The sequence below is a fragment of the Schistocerca cancellata genome, chromosome 5 (assembly GCF_023864275.1).
Source record: "Schistocerca cancellata isolate TAMUIC-IGC-003103 chromosome 5, iqSchCanc2.1, whole genome shotgun sequence".
Classification (NCBI taxonomy): Eukaryota; Metazoa; Arthropoda; class Insecta; order Orthoptera; family Acrididae; genus Schistocerca; species Schistocerca cancellata.
In genome coordinates, this window is record NC_064630.1 from 90955662 (window position 1) to 90972438 (window position 16777).

A 16777-nucleotide genomic window follows, 5' to 3' on the forward strand; every position below is an offset into this window, starting at 1 on the left:
CGGTGAATAACATGTCGTGATCGTGAGGCTCGTCGGTATCTCGTTCAATGGTTAACAGGTGTTTTTGTTTTACGTACACAGTACACAGAGGGGAACGAAATTAACAACGGGGCGTCACAGTTACGCATAGCAGCATGCGGTCCCCCACATATTTTTCCTCATTTATGACTCACCCTGTAGAACATTTCAGGATATAGTTCTGAGAGACAAACAGGCATGTTTAGCTGCTACATGCCCATACGTACATAGTCTGATCTAGAAAGGCTACGAAGTTTTGATAGTCGCTATGCCCTAAGAAAATTTGGCCATGGCATACTATTACGTCTGCATGTTGTAAAACCAACAAATTAAATAGTTAAATATTCTTATAGCGTAATACACATATTTAAATTTGTTAAGACTCTTTGTTTATAGCAGGCTGGTGTGGCCGTGCGGTTCTAGGCCCTTCAGTCTGGAACCGCGTGACCGCTACGGTCGCTGGTTCGAATCCTGCCTCGGGCATGGATGTGTGTGATGTCCTTAGGTTAGTTAGGTTTAAGTAGTTCTAAGTTCTAGTGGACTGATGATCACAGATGTTAAGTCCCATAGTGCTCAGAGCCATTTTGAACTCTTTGTTTATACCTTTCTCTCAACAAATGTTCACATGTGTGTGAAATCTTATGGGACTTAACTGCTAAGGTCACCAGTCCCTAAGCTTACACACTACTTATCCTAAATTATCCTAAGGACAAACACACACACCCATGCCCGAGGGAGGACTCGAACGTCAGCCGGGACGAGACGCACAGTCCATGACTGCAGTGCCTGAGACCGCTCGGCTAATCCCGCGCGGCCTCCACAAATAATCTATCAAAAGTCAAAGTAGGGAGTGGTCACTCTATATTGTAATTCAGTACTTTTATGCAACACTTCTGCAGTGTTACTGAGCTACATAAGCAATTTTCCTTTTATAGCTCTTTGCACTTCACTGAACCTCGTTTATAAGTCAAAGAATTTTATCTATACTTTACTCAAAAACTGAGCTTCCAAAACTTTGGTATTTATGCATGACAAGTTCGTCTTTTTTCCAAAATGTATTTACTCATTTTCACTTTAGTTACTACGAACAGATTAAGAATATTGAAGTCGTTAGATTTGTCTGAAAACATGTACTTCAGCACTTCTACTACGTAATTTATACAATTAATTTATCTGCACCTTAAAAGTAAGTCTACCACTGTTATTTTAAGGCAGTTATTCAGAGACGAAAATTAGCGCTTGTAGTTACAGAATAACACACTTCAAATGCTTTTGTAACGAATGTACTCGGAATAATCAAACACCATTAAAGACCTTATGTAGGCGAATGATTAGAAATAAATAACAGGGTCATAAAAATTTATGTTTAACTCAATAATTATTCAGAAAAAGTTAATTTTGAATTAATGGTTCACGCTTCTACAATTATAGTTATGCGGTTCGTAATCTGTTAGCTGTAGTCGTTGGGTGTGACGGATAGTAATGGTGACTACATTACCAGTGGTATGATGTACAAGTTCCTTGAAGTATGGACTAATTAATTCTTTTTTGGCGTCATTTTCACGTCCGTAACATAGCCCAACAACTTGTACCAAAGCCGTAATAATTCAGCAGTCATCATCCGAGGCTACTGTGCAACGACTTCCAAGCAAGGCATCGTCTGCACCGCCCGAGTGTTGCCTCTTTCACTGCTACCTACAGACTGTGTCCTCTCGTTCCCACTCGCAGGTAGCGCTCCAAAAACCCAAGGCACATTTCACGCTTCCCACAGTAACTTCCGTACAGTACAAAAGTACATCTCTTACGTAACACATATCCTACACATTGCCCCTAAGCGTGTACCACATTATACAGATGACATTTTACACAAATATATAAAATTATATACACGAACATTTTCATTTCATTAATACATGACAAAATATTGTTTAGTAAATTATTCACTTCACATATTACTTTACCTAAGTTCAAAACAAATATTACAAAGCACTCTAACATCACATGTATCACACTTACCATATAGTCTTTGCATATCATAGTTATATTACGACTAACTTTAAAGGCAAAAAAAATTACAAAATACAAGACCGACTGAATAAAAGTGTTACACACATTGGGTTTTTAATTTTATATAGATTAGTCACCTGTCTGTAGAGTAGTTCCAGTCTAAGGAATGAGACCCCTTCATTACATCTTACATTATTAAGGGCTTACTTTAGGTCCAGAAATGGCACTTGGTATACTGATTCTTTTTGTCAGTCTGCCTTCCATCACCAAGAGCAATATCAAATGGTTCAAATGGCTCTGAGCACCATGGGACTTAACATCTGAGGTCATCAGTCCCCTAGAACGTAGAACTACTTAAACCTAACTAACCTAAGGACATCACAAACATCCATGCCCAAGGCAGTATTCGAACCTGCGACCGTAGCGGTCGCGCGGTACCAGACTGAAGCGCCTAGAACCGCTCGGCTAAATCGGCCGGCAAGAGCAATATCAGAATTAGTTCTCGGATATCTCTTCTTGCCTGAAACGAAATATCTTCATTCAGTGTATATTATTTGGCTGCATATATCAATAAAGGAGCACATACACTGTAAGTAGGTTGTTTATGTTTTCTTATTGTCAACGTTACGTAGCGCTCTGTATGAAAATCACTGGCTGTGCTGTGTGCAGTCTGTGGCTAGTTTGCATTGTTGTCTGCCATTGTAGTGTTGGGCAGCTGGATGTGAACAGCGAGTGGCGTTGCGCAGTGGGAGGTGGGCCGCCAGCAGTGGTGGATGTGGGGAGAGAGATGGCGGAGTTTTGAAATTTGTAAGACTGGATGTCATGAACTGCCATATATATTATGACTATTAAGGTAAATACATTGTTTGTTCTCTATCAAAATCTTTCATTTGCTAACTATGCCTATCAGTAGTTAGTGCCTTCAGTAGTTTGAATCTTTTATTTAGCTGGCAGTAGTGGCGCTCGCTGTATTGCAGTAGTGCGAGTAACGAAGATTTTTGGTGAGGTAAGTGATTTGTGAAAGGTATAGGTTAATGTTAGTCAGGGCCATTCTTTTGTAGAGATTTTTGAAAGTCGGATTGCGTTGCGATAAAAAATATTGTGTGTCAGTTTAAGCACAGTTGTATATAAATTGTTCAAAGGGGACGTTTCAACACATAGTACATAACTAAAACGATATTAATAAAATTACAGATACATGACTTTGTTCATAACTGCGCTGCGTATTATTACCAACAAAAATAAAAATTATTCATCATCTGCACAAAAATTTGTTAATTTCACCTTACCGGCTTCTGCAGATTAACCAGTCATCTTAAGAAGTTCGATAGAGGCTTCAGGTGTAGTTTGTTAAAAACAACAGTTTAGTGAAAGAAAAGTGTAACACGTCTGTTAAATCAATAGCTGAGCATAAGAAAAACCACATACCACCGTTAAAGGAACAATGAATAGCGTCAAATAACAAAAAGCCATAATGTATATGCGATGAGCAGCAACGAACAACTGTCATTGAGCAAATAATACGAGTATATAACACTTGCGACCAACAGACTTATAGCCTGAAGTGAGCTATCACCCTTATACGTAAAGTAGAAGCGCCAGCATTTACAGAACCTTAATAAAAGTGTACAAAATCGGATTACTAGCATCCACTGAAATGTATAGAACCACATAAAAAGTGTTATGTAAGAAACAAAAGACAATTTTGGATCAAATATATAACGACCGATCAAGTAAGAAAAATACATGCAGAAGAAGCTAGTATAAGGCAGGTAAATGAATCTGTTTCATTAACAAATGATGGTGGTGCCATGGGCCGATGGAGTAGCGGCAGATCATTGAAATTTTCAGTAGCCTGTAGACGAGGTCGGGAGCCGGATGCGAGTTAGCGGAAATGCAAGTTAACTGAGCTGCACTCAGACTGCGATGCCGGTGAGTCGAGACCGCCGACCTCTAAACGTGCGACGGATTCCAGAAGATGTTTACAAGTTGACTTCGTGTGCGGAACTCGTATCTGTACCTCATGTAAAGGATGATTAAGGCCGTACGACAAATACTTGAAAGTTACTTGAATGATTCGTGTCATCTTTTACTAATCCAGGGTACTGGTAGGATAAGTTTAGTAAAATATCTCTTTTTGTGATTTTCTAATCCCAAGAATGACTGTGGAAGTAGAGCCTATTTTCTGATTAGTGGGCCAAATTTATTAAAATATTAATTAATTAAACTGATAAAACGGCGCCACCTCGCAGATCATTTGATGATTTAATAAAATACCAATCCATATATTCGATATACAATAATCATGTTAAATTTCATTGAAACATTATTAAAGGGGAGGTGCAAAATGACTATTTTAAGGTGACAAGGGAGTCGAGTGAGATTTAATACCAACAAATTTAGCAATAATTAACATTCATTTCCTCATTAAAATATCACTCACATACATAGATATTAAAACACAATTATTCTGAATGCTGGCGCGTGAATCTTGACACAGGTACATTATACAACGCAGTAACTGAACCAGTGCTTGTGGGAGAATGTCTGCTAAATTACTGGTTATAATTTATCAAGATCACACACCTCAAGTTCATATTGATTACTCACATTGAAACCTTCCCGTGTCCTCTATACCTCTTTTGTTATTGATAACCTTCACTTTTACAATAAACTATGAAACCTTTCCTGAAACCTTCGCCATCTGACTGCTACATCTGACTACTACATCAAACTGCGACATGAATATACTTACTCTGTTTTACTATACTCTATTAGCTGCTGGTGGGCTTTCATAATAGGTGGCTGAATTTATTACCAAAGCTGACGTTATTCTTTAATTAATTTGACTGAAATTACGTAGTTCATAGTTAAACTTTTATTGACAACAATAAAATTTTGCAAAGGTTTACGTTGATGGTTTTTGGGATGGATTATAATTGGAAATGCAATATTGCTGGCAAAAGTTAATTATATTCTGAATGAAATGATTTTACAAACGTTCAAATGGAACTTACTTTTTACATTAATCTTACAACTAGCAATGCGCAAACACACCTTCAGTAGTCTTGAGTTTCTCAAAAAATTAATCCAGTAATATTAGTTCCTCTTATTACAATAGTTAGCTGATGTCTCTGTACATCCGTTTATAATCTCTTGTAAATCATAGCTAGTGGCTGGCAGGCACACCGCTCCTCTCAACCTCTCGCTTCATACCTGCTACCGACTCGCTTCACTTCTCGTTTACTACTCTTCCTACGAACGCTAAAGTGCAGTCTCTCCTGCCAACAATGCTTTCTGGTGCAGACAATCCCTGCTACCATTACAAAATGTATCAATGAGCGGTCTTTCCCGCTCTTTTCTTAAAATGTATCCATACGCGGTCTCTCCCGCCCTTTTTAAAATTATATCAATTTGCGGTCTCCCTTGCCAACAATACTTTGGTGCAGACATTCCCTGCTACCACAATTACTTCCAATATGACAAATATTAATTATTCCTACTTAATCCTGTTAATAAAATATAAACATCTTTCATAAATTGTGATTTGACAATAAACAATAGAAATATACACGTCTTACATAACCCTCCAATGGGTTTCCTTAAAATTTTCGTACGTCGTTAAGTCATTTGGACTTGACGTAAGGAGAAAATTTGATTATGGAAATATGTGTAGTAATAAGTAAGTTAATGATAGAATATTTCTTTCAACACAGCACATACATATACTGTAACAAGAATTTGTTTTCCTAAGTCTAACAAAGAGAATATTCAAAAGAGTATACATCAAAATATACAAGTAATATGAGTCAGTAAGTTGGAAGTGTACATCAGGTAGTAAAAGTTATTTATAATTTATAGTAATGGATGGTAAAAATTAGAACATAGTTTATATTTCATTATAAATTGGCATCTATTAGTACCATATTCAAGGAAGGAGAAAAAGGAGTGGATTGCTTGGTCAAAGCACTGGCAACTGTCTGTGAATGCACTCAAAAGTCCGTTTCTTTCCCTCACATAGCACAACACCAGGATTCGCCATGTGTTTCCGTCGTCTCTTTGATCCATAGTTTTAGTGTAACCAAACACTAAGTTAACCATCGAATTGCCTGAGTTGCTGCAGCTACATTAGGTACAAGTTCCAACTCCAATTGTCCATTAGTAGTGATGGTGTGCATCTTGGTATGCAAGCACCCATTGACGTACATCATGACTGTGGTGTGCATCTTGGTATGCCGACACCTCATAGAAAACATCGTAGATTGAAGTAACGTGGTTCACTATTCACTTTGTTTGTGCTCCATAACCATGGGGATGTACAGGAATTAAGGAACAGGTATAATCATTTTGTCAAAAAGGTTCACATATATGGTTGATACCGTTATTACCAAATTTTACATCATCTCTTTCCACTGTGATCATAAAAATTATCTTTGCCGTATTCTTATTTTACGTTTAAAAGGACAAAATATGTCACCTTGTGTGACTGTAGAAAAAGTTTATAGTTTTAAACAATTACATAAAAAACAGATTTTCCATCTGTAGTGTATTAAGCCTACAATACATATTACATCACGTGACAGTCAATAACATAAACAAATATTTCTGTAAGTGGAATTTAGTAGTACATTTAGGCATCAACATTTTCAATAAAATAGACAGGTACCTTTATACAAACTATGTCACTTTCTGTGACTCTAAATAAAACATAATCTGGTGTTCATATAAATAATTACATAAAGACACTGTTATATTACTTCACAGGTTGTGAATTCACAGTTTTTGAAATATGAAAGTACATTTTGACAAACTATGTCACTTTCTGTGACTTCAGTATGTTCGGTAATGTGTTCGTCAGTTACGAGTCATATTGTCAGTCAACTATATATTGTGTTTGAGTTGTGCAGCACACATTGTCATTGTTATTTAAGAGAAAACATTTGTATTTTACGTAGAGTGTGAATCGGTATGCTGACATTTGATGTGATCTGTTTCCATATGTATGTATCTGATGTAAAAGATATCATGTTCAATGCAGAAAAAAATTTTTGAATAGCAAAGTACATATAGTAAGCAATTTAATGCGGTTTCTCCATCAGTAGTGCTGCGCTGCGCTGTGTCACCTGTTATCAAAATAAACCATTACTAAATTATATTCCTTACATACTAACATCTTCATTCTCGTCTCTCTTTTGTACCTCGTGTCATCTCTCTGCATAGCCAATAATAAAATATTCATTGTTAATAATCGTCAGCGCACGGCATGACTTCAACATCTCTCTGCATCTGGAAAAAAGCGTCAGCTCTTGGCATGACCTGTAAAGCATTTATCCACATTTCTCCATATTCAATACCTATATTATAATTAAAACTACGTTTATTTTTGTGAACTATGACAACAATGCTGCATGCACGGGTTTAAGAATACATCTAATTGCTACAACTTTATGAAAATTATTTGTACGTGTTATACATTTACATTTAAAGTAGTCCTGTTAATTGCTTCACTTACCTTACATAATGTGAAACAAATGTCCTGCGAGAACGCTTCTAAGACTGCTATTAATGTTCAGTGTATTTGTCTGCGGTCGAATCGGGGTGACCTGTTGTGCACGTAAATAACCCATTAGTAGCTCACTGTATTCGGGCTTGCTGGAATGTGTCAAAAAGCTCATTGTTATACTCTGTCTATATGTATCCCTGTAAGAAGGTTTTATATTTTAAGAATTTCTTTATGTTTGACATATGATGGTTTCCTCTCGATTTTTTTGTTCTGATTGTCTCAATGTGTACTACATTAGCGTGCGGAATATTTCGAATTCTGTACGGTCCTGCATATAGAAGTTCAAATTTTTTGCATTGGTTCTTCCCTTTATGTGACAGATAATGGGTGCGGACTAGTACCTTATCGCCAATCTCGTACTTGCGTAATCTACTTACCTGCTTCTACTGTCTCTTCCGACGATCTGCAGCTCGTTTAACGTTCACTAATGCCGTGTCTATTGTCTCACAATAACGAAGTCTACGCTTTTTGGAAAAGTTATCATTTCAGTAAGTTTATTCCGTGGGTCTTTATTCGTCAGTATTACAGTTGGTGAGAGCATCGTTGACTCGTTAGGTATTGCATTTATTACTTCCTGAAACTGTGAAATGTATTCGTCCCATGTTGTATGCTTTCTGTGGCAATAAATTCTACAAAGTTTCCCGATCTCTTTCATTATTCTTTCTGATGGGTTAGAAGAACTGTGATATCTTGATACGTAAATTGGTGTTCTGTTCTTACTCTCTAACATTTGTTTCCATATGTCTGACCTAAACTACGGTCCGTTAACTGAAATAACCTTCTGTACATGTCCTACTATTGATAGAAAATCTCTTACAAATGCTCTTGATACTGATCTAGCTGTTGCTTTCCTTAGTGGAGAAAATGTTACAAATTTGGATGTCAGTTCTACGGCTACTAGAATATAACTATAACCTTTACTTGTTCTGGTGATTTGACCGAAAAGATCTACTGGTGCCATGTGTCTTAACTTACCCGGTATGATGGGATACAGTGGTGGAATATGTGATACTGTAGATGATTTAGTTTTCTGACATATCTTGCAGGATGCTATAACTTTGCGAATGTGTTTTTCCATGTTGTTGAAGTGACAATTTTGTCGAAGAATTAGAAAGCATTTCCTACCTCCGTAATGTGCATAGCTTAGGTGCGTATACCATATCAATTTGTTTCTGATCCCTTCTGGAATACATAAAAGCCAATGGTTGCCTTCTGGGTACGAGCTAATGAACAGAATATTTTGATGTATAGTGTAATTATGTCTGATTTTTGCGTTGCGTCTCGCCAAAGCGTTAAAATCTCTTTTAGTGTTCATCTTTCTGCTGTTCTCTCTCTATGTCCTGTAATGCTGATGATATAAAGTTTTCGAAAGCTACTTGTTTGATATACATAATGCTATGGTTGTTGTAGCAGAAGGTGTTTTCTTTCACTAGCCGTTTATGCTGAATAGATCTCGATAGTGCGTCGGCAACAATATTCTTCGTGCCTGGAATGTGTACAATAGTAAAGTCGAACTCTTGTAGATATAATTTCCAACGGCTTAATCTGTCTTGCGTAAGTTTTGCTGATAATAAAAATTGGATTGCTCGGCGATCGGTATATACTGTGGTGTGTCTTCCATATAGATAACGACGGAATCTCTTAAATGCCCATACTACACATAGCGTCTCTAATTCTGTTACAGAGTAATTGCGCTTTGCTGGAGAAAGTATCCTGCTTGCAAGCACAATATGTTTAACGATTGTCTTACCGTCCTCCTCTACCTCCTGGAAAATATGTACTCCTAGTGCTGTAGTTGAACTATCTGATGTAATGGAAAAGTTTTGTGTTGGGTCAGGATGCGATAACAAAGGTGCCCTTAGTAAAGCTTCTTTGACTTCTCGAATTCAGCTTCAGCGTCTTCATTCCATGACCAGATTGTGTTTTTACTTGTGAGCTGGTATAGCAAGGGTGTGTCTAATGCTTTATAATGAATGAATTTTCTAAAATAATTAATAAGGCCTATAAAGCTCCGAAGTTCATTCTTATTTGTTAGCACGTCGATATCTTTCAATGCTTGCAATTTGTCGGAGTCTGGTGCAATACCTGTTTGTGAAATGATGTGACCCAGAAATTTTATTGAGGCTTTTCCAAATTCAGACTTACGAAGGTTTATAGTTACACCGTTCTGCTCGAATGTATTCAGTAATTGTTGAAGGGTGTGACTGTACTGTGTCCAGTTTTCTGCTGCGATTAGAATGTCATCTACATATGTAGTAATTTTGTTTTTAAGATCCTGAGTGAGAATTGTATTCATGCCTCGTACAAAGGCTGCAGACGAAATCGTTAGTCCAAACGGAAGTTTACAAAATGGGTAACATTCACCAAAGCAAAATCCTGATTTGAGATCGAGGGTGGTATATATAGAGGTGCCATTAAACTTTTGCAGTAACTCTTCTAACGTCTGTGGTCGGTCAGTTTCTGTAATGATTATTTTATTAACCTCACGTGAATCTAAAACTAAACGGAGTGATCCATCCTTCTTTTCAACGATGTGTAATGGATTTATATATTGGCTTGCTGCTGGTTCAATTATACCCTGATCAGTCATTGCTCGTAACTCTCTCTTAACTGCTTCTGTGTATATATGCGGGATTCGATAGTGTTTTGCTTTGAAAGTCTCGTGTGGTTTCACCTGAAATTCGTACATAAATCCTGTCATCGTTCCTGGAACATTGTTAAGAACTGTTTCATGTTGCACTAGAATATTTTCTAATTCTGTGCGCTCTGTGTCGTCTTTTGCTATACTGTCTCAAACCTTGCGTGTAATTGTCTCTAATACATTATACTCCTGTTCCTCTGCCATACAGCCATTATGTGTATTCGTGTATAGTGTGAGGTAACAATAGTTATCTTTAGAATCTGCAATAATCTCGATCCTGTGCATATTTTGTTTTTCTGAGGATACTGTGTTTTGAAATCTTACTACCACTTCACTGTCTTCCTTCTGTAATGTTAGGTATGACGATTTAAAGTCAATCTTTGCGTCGTACTGTACAGGAAAATTCATTCCTAATATTATATCAGTTGTTAAATGTGGAACTATCCAACAATTGCTGTGGAAAGTTTGCCCTGAAAAAAGAAACGTTAATTGTGTCTGTCTTTTGACTTCAATGATTTTTCCTGGAAATGCTCCCTTAACTTTAGTTTTCTGTAACGGGAATACTGGATAATCATTATCTCTTTTGCATCTGTTAAATGTGTCTTCGTTAATTACGCACATTGGTGAGCCTGAATCAATTATTGCTAAAATATTTTGTGACTTTAAATTGATCTGGATTATTGGGTGGCATATAGTTTTTTGCATGGTCAGTTTTTCTTGTAACAATGTGTCTCGCACGTCGTCGAATGTAAAGGCATTCTCTATCGTTACCTTTTCTCTGTCCTTATCCATAGTGTCGTCATTTAGAGATTCATCACAGGCTATCTCTAGTCATAAATGTTCTGACATTTCATTTTCTGTTGGGGAGTGTTGTGTGTTTTCTATGAGCTGCACTGTTCTACCGTTTTGATTATTAGCGGTAGGTGGCGGATTAAATCTTGTGTCTGGTACATTCATACGATAACTTGGTTGTTGGGTACTGTTTGAATTTCTATTAAAACTATCATTGTAGAATGTCCTTTGTGGTCGGTGTTCGTTTTCTCTCCTTCTGCCGTCATAACTGTAGTTATGCGGCGAGGCACGCGTGTTTCTGTGAAAAGGCTGTCTTTGTTCGGTTTGTGTATTTTGCGGCTGACCCATGTAATTGTTTGCACCTGTCGCCTTTTCTTGGCGATGAGTCCTGTGAAAGTTTGACCGGTTCGGCATTTCCTGTCGTATATGTGTCGTGTTATTTGGAAGGCTTTGTTGTTGACTTGAATTGTAATGTACATTGTTATTATACTGCTGTTCATTAAATCCCTGTGTGTATTCTCGATTAAAGTTTTCATTTTCGCTGCGAAAGCGTTTATTATGATTGTTATAGACAAATCGTGTTTGCTCAAAATTAGTATTGTTTGTCTGTTTTGGGTTATATCGTGAAAAGTTCTTATTAACTTTTGCTGGCCTGTTAATAATGACACTTTTAATGCTGTGGGGAGTTTTGAAATACACAGCTGTATTGATGCGGTTTGACTGTATGACTCATGGAGGTATTGGTTTTGTTCAACCACATACTCGAAAAATTGTGTGATTGTGGGGAAAGTAGAATTCTCGAAATTTGGTAGACTAATTAGCAGATCTTTAATGTTACTCTGTGTGGTATCTGACCAATATGCTGCTATAAATGCTTCCTGGAATGCTTCTACTGAAAAACACTGTCTAGCAATTGGTCGCATTCTTCTCGCTGGTTCCCCTTCAAGAAAACTAATAATAAATTCTAGCTTATGCTGAACTGGCCATGATGGTGGGAGTGCCGCATTGAATTGCTGGATCCAGTCCAGTGGATGTATTTGCATCCTGTAGTTTTTAAATGTTTTAAACTTTCTCACTGAAAGGAAATGCTTGTGGTAGAAACCGTCATGTCTTTGTGTGTAATTATTTTCGTAATGTTGTGAATATGAATTTGTGTGTCTTTCTGCCTGGTTAAGATTTCTTACTCTCTGAAGTCTACCGACATTATATGTATTGTGCATCTGAGGCATGTCGTAATGATATGTGTTCTGTTGGAACTGATTGCAGTTGTTCTTGTGTGTCAGCTATCCTTTGCTGTAAAGAATTGATCTTCAGATGTAACAAATTATTACGTGATTCTAGGTCTGCGATTGTTTGTTGAACATTTGTAATTTGCGTACCTTTACTATTAGAAATCTGTCGAACTGAGACTGGTGTAGTGTCATCTGCTTTACTGTCATTGGTAATATCTAACAGGCGTGTTCTTGTAGTGAGTTCGTTGATTTTTTCTGTCAATTCGTTTCGTAATTTACAATTACTTTTGGTTACTTTCTTAAAATCTGCTTTCATATTTTCTGAGTTTTGATTGATTTCTATGTGTTCCATTCTGTCAGTTAGTGTCAGAACTTCTTCTGTTAATTTATCCCTAATATTCTGAATTTCAGTGTCTGTAGAAATTTTCGCCTCAATTGTGTGTGATTGGATTTCCGTGAGCCTCTCTTATATTTGAATATTTGTCTACTTAACCGTTTCGATTTCTTTCGAAATCGAGTGTATGTAATTGTCCACGTAAGTTTTTCCCTGAGGAAACATTTTCTTTTTGTCGTCCTGTCGCTGTTTATTAATTGTTTGTAATAGTTCTTTCCGTTCTTTATCCTGCGATCGCACCAGTATGCGGTGACGTATCAAACAGTTTTCTGTGTGGTAGTTGAAACGTTCATCAATGTGAGCGTTTTGTTTATAAAAGTTCTTTGTCATTGTTTCTCGTATGCTAACGGCGAATGCTTCTTGTTTATCTGTTATTTCTTGAATCTTGGCGTGTAATTCTTGATTTGATTTTTCAGCGACTACCTTGATTTCTTTTTTTAGTTCGGCTGAATCTTGTGCCCTTGTGTTAAGTTTTGATTCATGTCTTGTCTCATTTGTAGCAAAAATGCCATTATTGGAACCGTTTCGGATTGACTTCTGTGTGTATTTGTATTCGTTGTTAAAGGTTGTACATCTGTGTTCATTTGAACATCCTCAGACGATTGTAATCGTGTCACCTCTTCCGTGGTTTCGGAATTTTTGTCAATAAAACTGTGGTATCTGTTACGCAGATTGTGTAGCTGTGTACCGTTTGAATCTGTTTCGGCACGTAATGGAGTCACACTGTTTGACTGCATTATAGTGGTTTCGTTACTGAAACTATTATGGCTGCTACGCGTAATTTGTGGCTGTGGAGCGTCTGCTGTATTTAAAAACAAATTATTTTGCACTAATGTCTCATTATCAGATGGCATTTCTGAAGTTAACTGTTCGTCGAAAGATTCCATATTATTACTGCTCTCGAATGTCTGTTCACCTAATGTTTCACTACCGCGTTTTTCACACGTATTATTTCTGTCTATTCCCGAAAAGTATTTCTCGTCACTATTTTCTACACTTTTATCGCTTTGAGAACAAGTAATTATTCTGCGGTACATTGTCTATAATTAGCACACGAAACAGAATATATCACTGTTTAAAGCGGATTCAACACGGAACAAACACTTTTCAACGCAGAATCAATAGAGCAAACAGAACTGCCGATGGGCTGTGAATTAGAGGTATACAGTTTAGTACAAGCGTTGTGCCACTTAACACTAGCTTATTCGTACAATTGTCAGAGTCAGTATATTCATTTTCACAGTAGATTCACTAAAGTGGAATGTCGCCACGTGAAACCTTCACTTTTACAATAAACTATGAAACCTTTCCTTAGGATTTCTATCTCTTGCTTAATAGTAACAAATGAAATCTTCCCTTTGAAATTTATTCTCTTTCTCTATCTTCGTATACAAATTTAATTGCTGCTTATTGAAAGTGATTTTCTGATTATTTCGACGAAACATAGTGTGTCGTCGTCGTGGCTCTCAGTCGTTATCTGTAATAACCCAAAACTGTTCCTTACCTTTTTTACTGTTACTGGATCGCCATCTGACTGCTACATCGAACTGCGACATGAATATACTTACTCTGTTTTACTATACTCTATTAGCTGCTGGTGGGCTTTCATAATAAGTGGCTGTATTTATTACCAAAGCTGACGTTATTCTTTAATAGCAAAGTTGACGTTATGCTTTAATTAATTTGACTGAAATTATGTAATTCATAGTTAAACTTTTTCTTGACAACAATAAAATTTTGCAAAGTTTTACGTTGATGGTTTTTGGGATGGATTATAATTGGAAATGCAATATTGCTGGCACAAGTTAATTAAATTCTGAATGAAATGATTTTAGAAACGTTCAAATGGGACTTACTTTTTACAATAATCTTACAACTAGCAATGCGCAAACATACCTTCAGTAGTCTTGAGTTTCTCAAAAAATTAATTCAGTAATATTACACTCCTGGAAATTGAAATAAGAACACCGTGAATTCATTGTCCCAGGAAGGGGAAACTTTATTGACACATTCCTGGGGTCAGATACATCACATGATCACACTGACAGAACCACAGGCACATAGACACAGGCAACAGAGCATGCACAATGTCGGCACTAGTACAGTGTATATCCACCTTTCGCAGCAATGCAGGCTGCTATTCTCCCATGGAGACGATCGTAGAGATGCTGGATGTGGTCCTGTGGAACGGCTTGCCATGCCATTTCCACCTGGCGCCTCAGTTGGACCAGCGTTCGTGCTGCACGTGCAGACCGCGTGAGACGACGCTTCATCCAGTCCCAAACATGCTCAATGGGGGACAGATCCGGAGATCTTGTTGGCCAGGGTAGTTGACTTACACCTTCTAGAGCACGTTGGGTGGCGCGGGATACATGTGGACGTGCATTGTCCTGTTGGAACAGCAAGTTCCCTTGCAGGTCTAGGAATGGTAGAACGATGGGTTCGATGACGGTTTGGATGTACCGTGCACTATTCAGTGTCCCCTCGACGATCACCAGTGGTGTACGGCCAGTGTAGGAGATCGCTCCCCACACCATGATGCCGGGTGTTGGCCCTGTGTGCCTCGGTCGTATGCAGTCCTGATTGTGGCGCTCACCTGCACGGCGCCAAACACGCATACGACCATCATTGGCACCAAGGCAGAAGCGACTCTCATCGCTGAAGACGACACGTCTCCATTCGTCCCTCCATTCACGCCTGTCGCGACACCACTGGAGGCGGGCTGCACGATGTTGGGGCGTGAGTGGAAGACGGCCTAACGGTGTGCGGGACCGTAGCCCAGCTTCATGGAGACGGTTGCGAATGGTCCTCGCCGATACCCCAGGAGCAACAGTGTCCCTAATTTGCTGGGAAGTGGCGGTGCGGTCCCCTACGGCACTGCGTAGGATCCTACGGTCTTGGCGTGCATCCGTGCGTCGCTGCGGTCCGGTCCCAGGTCGACGGGCACGTGCACCTTCCGCCGACCACTGGTGACAACATCGATGTACTGTGGAGACCTCACGCCCCACGTGTTGAGCAATTCGGCGGTACGTCCACCCGGCCTCCCGCATGCCCACTATACGCCCTCGCTCAAAGTCCGTCAACTGCACATACGGTTCACGTCCACGCTGTCGCGGCATGCTACCAGTGTTAAAGACTGCGATGGAGCTCCGTATGCCACGGCAAACTGGCTGACACTGACGGCGGCGGTGCACAAATGCTGCGCAGCTAGCGCCATTCGACGGCCAACACCGCGGTTCCTGGTGTGTCCGCTGTGCCGTGCGTGTGATCATTGCTTGTACAGCCCTCTCGCAGTGTCCGGAGCAAGTATGGTGGGTCTGACACACCGGTGTCAATGTGTTCTTTTTTCCATTTCCAGGAGTGTATTTCCAACATGACAAATATTAATTATTCCTAGTTAATCCTGGTAATTAAATATAAACATCTTTCATAAATTGTGATTTGACAATAAACCATAGAAACATTCGTCTTACAACATAACAAAAGTTAGAATTTAGAAGAAATCTTCTCGGGTCCACGTGTAAGCTCACTGGGTAAGAGCGCGACTGACTTTAGCGGTCAATTTCAGTGAACAAAGCCAGTTCTGAAATTCCATACAACTCGGTAATTTTGTAAATAAATTTAAAACAAACGTGAGCACATATACTCCGTGATGAAACTAAGGCTTCAGTTCGATCGCGAGATGTATTTACGTCGAATTGGAGACTCACGGTTTACTAAGAAACCATGAAACAAACATTACACAAAGCACACCATACATTCACACATGACACACTAAACTAACTAAAAGTGTACAGCACGTGGCGGCACCACTCGTCCACGTCAAATTTCAGGTTCACAAAAGATGTCATCAAATCAACTGAAAACTAATGAAATTACAACCGTTTCCTGACTGAAATAATTGGTGCGACATGATTATCAATGCCACACACCACAGTGACTACCGGAAGCTCAAACAAAGCTAACTCTTACACACTTCATATTAGCAACGAGAGATACTACTCAGAGCATACTCACTCACCGGCGTTCTAGGGAAGAGTAAAACTAGTCTACCCCGTCGGCGAGGTCTATACAGCAACCCGGAAGCTCCCAAAGAGCGTAAGTGGTTCCTACCTGTACCAACCTCACAA